The sequence below is a fragment of the Tenrec ecaudatus genome, chromosome 17 (genome assembly GCF_050624435.1).
Source record: "Tenrec ecaudatus isolate mTenEca1 chromosome 17, mTenEca1.hap1, whole genome shotgun sequence".
Taxonomy (NCBI): domain Eukaryota; kingdom Metazoa; phylum Chordata; class Mammalia; order Afrosoricida; family Tenrecidae; genus Tenrec; species Tenrec ecaudatus.
In genome coordinates, this window is record NC_134546.1 from 12588966 (window position 1) to 12592189 (window position 3224).

General features: G+C 39.2%; 1 non-coding gene across 1 annotated transcript; it reads right to left on the reverse strand.

Moving 5' to 3' along the window:
• Window positions 1-1521: 1521 nt before the first annotated feature.
• LOC142431211 (small nucleolar RNA SNORA42/SNORA80 family) lies at window positions 1522-1654 on the reverse strand. The gene has a single exon (XR_012780753.1). It is a non-coding gene; the product is annotated as a small nucleolar RNA SNORA42/SNORA80 family (small nucleolar RNA).
• Between the last annotated feature and the right edge of the window lie 1570 nt (window positions 1655-3224).

Consider the following 3224-nt stretch of genomic DNA (forward strand, 5'->3'; position numbering starts at 1 on the left):
AAGGAGCTGCAGATGCCTCTCAGTGAAACCGAGCGCTTCTCCTGCCTCACAGGTATTTCCCAAAGTATCTCTGAAGGGCAGTAAGAACTCCAAATCCTTCAGGTCACAAATTCACTGTGTTTAAAGAAACAGTGGTAGCCCTGGGGAGTGTAAATCGCTAAGTCCTTGAATACCAGCCAAATAGTTATAGTTTTGAACCACACAGTAAAAAAAAAAAAAAAAAAAAAGGTCTGCTGGTCTGCTTCTCACAGGTCACAGCCTTGAGTGCCCTAAGGAGTAGTTCTTCTCTGCACACATGAGGTCTTCACTAGTCAGAGTGGACTGGCCAGCAACTAGCCACAGTAGCAAGGAAACACAAGCATTGGAGATTCAGCTCTCAGTTTCCCTTAATGCAGTCCCTGGGCTGGCAGTGTTATCTGGAAATCTATTACCAGTTGTCACTGAGTTAACTGAGTAACCCCACATGTGTCAGAGTAGCTGTGTGCACCATGCTCTATGTTCAGTGATACACCATCAGTCTTTCTTCCAAGGACTCCAACCGCCATCCTTGGTTAACAGCTGAGCATGTTAATCCTGTGCACCACCCAAGGATTCCTGGGAATTTGTTAGGCAAATTTTAAGACCCTAAAGCAGATCTTTCAAATCACAAACTTGAAGTTTAGGGCCAAGTAATATGTGTTTTAACCAACACTTACATTGATTCTGATGCATGCTGAAGTTTGAGAGCCACACATCTGGCTCTTGTAAAAATAAGTTCAGAAAAAATACACTCAAAGTTATTTGTTCTGTCTTCTCTTCCCAGTTATACATTTATAGCCATGCAAATCTGGCAAACTGGGTAGAATGTTAGCCAGAGTGTTTCATTCAGATAGGTCAACCAAATCAGGCATGAAGGCCTCCCTAGAATTCAACTTTTTAACAAGACTAACATCTCGAACCTGTAGTTCTGTATCTTCAGCCCAGGTGAGCAGATAGTAGACAGATTGGTAAGTATCCCTTTTCTCTTTAAAAATATTTCTCTTGAGTGATGTGAAGATTTCAGTAGATGGTGACAAAAAAAACCAATTATTTCACAAGGGGTTCTACTTTTGTGGAATTATTTACTGTACCATAATGGCAGTTCAGCTTCCCAGTCTTCAGTTTCTAGTCTGGAATTCTGTTGGGAGCTATTATAATCACTGAAGAGTATAATATTACAGGCTGGGTATAAAAATATTATTTTAATGACTAGCAAAATTAATACGATGTCCTGACCTGAATATGGATCAAATAGAGCATTGTGTTTTTATGGAGGGAGGTGGGGGATGAACAGAGAGAGTCTCCACCATTTTTGTTGAGTTCTCTACTCCCTAAAATATCAGTTGATGTGTGTGTTAGGCTGAGATGACTTGAGAAACCAATCCAGAGACATTCCTATATGTGTAAGAAAGAAGTTTACATAAAGAAGTAATTATATATCAAGAAAACATCCCAGTCCAACTCAAGTCCTTAAGTCCAGATTTTCTTTTTTTTTTCTCCCTTCACTGTGCAACCCACTTCAGTGCTTGAAGCCCACGGGGAAAGCCAGGCAATGGTCCGGGGCTGCAGTATGCTTTGGCCTGGGGCACTGTGAGAGGCCCATGGGATCGGATCTGCCGTAAATCCAAACCCAGGCAAAGTCCAGAATTTCTTATGCTGCATCTTTAACACTTTTATCTGTGGAATTGTAAATTGAGTCATAGATGTCAAAAAATCATCGTTGGATTTCATAGATGTCTATCTCAGAATAACTCATGCCCTATTCACAAGAAGGCAGAATAGGTTTTGACAAGTTTATGAACTCACAGGCTTAATTTTTCCCCTGCAAAATCTCAAAAATTCTTGTACTGGGGAAGTTATTTTCAAAAACAATCTCTTTAACATCTAAGGAGATGCCTCTTGCCATAAATGAACTCTTCTTCTTAATGAATGTTTTATTGTGAAATAGGTGGGAAAGGCTTTAGATTTCAGACCACCAACTCAGCATTCAACAGTACAAATTATAACTCAACAACCTGGGCCCTGTACTCATCCTCTGTCCCACCCACCACCTCCTCTGATTTTGCTGCTGCTTATGGACCTCTGTCCTCCCTTTCACCAAAGTCAACACCTGTCAACCAAGTCTTTCCACCTTTGTTCTCCCTTCCTTAGGAATTTCCAAAGTGTCTTTCCTTTGGGATGCAATTTTTTGTCTTAGATTTTATCCTTAGAGCAGTGGGCTCATGCAGTATTTGTCCTTTTGTGATTGATTCAGCATAATGTTCCCCAGATCCATCCATGTCATGAGGTACTTCATGGTTTCATCATTGTTTTTGAGCGATGCATAATATTCCATTGTGTGTATCTACCAAAGTTTCTTTATCCATTCTTTTGCTGCTGGGCCTTTGGGGTTGTTTCCAACTACTTGCTAATGTCAACAGTACGCTGGTGAACATGAAAGTGCATATGTCTGTTCCTTTTATGGCTCTTACTTCTTCAGGGCACCTACCCAGAAAAGGTATTGCTGGATCGCCTGGAATTTCTCTTCCCAGTTGTTTGTCATAGTGCCAGATCACTTTCCACAATGGCCGCACATAATTACAGACCCAACAGTAGTGAATGACAGTTCCAATTTCTCTGCATCCTCTCCAACATTTGTAGTTTTCTGTTTTGTTTTGGTTTTTAGTTAGGCAGCCATTGCCAATGTAAGGTGCTAGCTCATTATTATTTCGATTTATTTTCTCGGATGGCTAATGATCTTGGATTTTTAAAAAATATGTTTGTTATCCATTTGAATGTCATTGTTGTTGAATTGTCTGCTCATTTACTTTGCTCACTTTTTAGTTGGATTATTTGGGTTTTCATTATTAAGGTACTACAGTTTTCTATATATTTTAGCCATTATTCTCTTGCCTGTTATTTATGTCTTTCCTAGAGATTTTTTTCTTAGTCCAACTAATCTTTGGATACATTTTTATCTATGTTTATTGTACTGTTACTTTGGTTTATGTACATTGTACCAGCACCAGGCTGTGTGATTAGCATGGCTGGGTAATAGATTTTGAAGTTGGTGAGTGAGAGGTTTCCTGTTTTGTTCTTCTTAAGAAGTTTTTTTTTTTTTGGCTTATTCTGGTTCTCTTCCCATTCCATAAAAATTACTAAATGCTATTTCCTTTTCTTTAAAGAATGGAGTTGTCTTTTAACACTTGTTACCATCACTTTTAAAT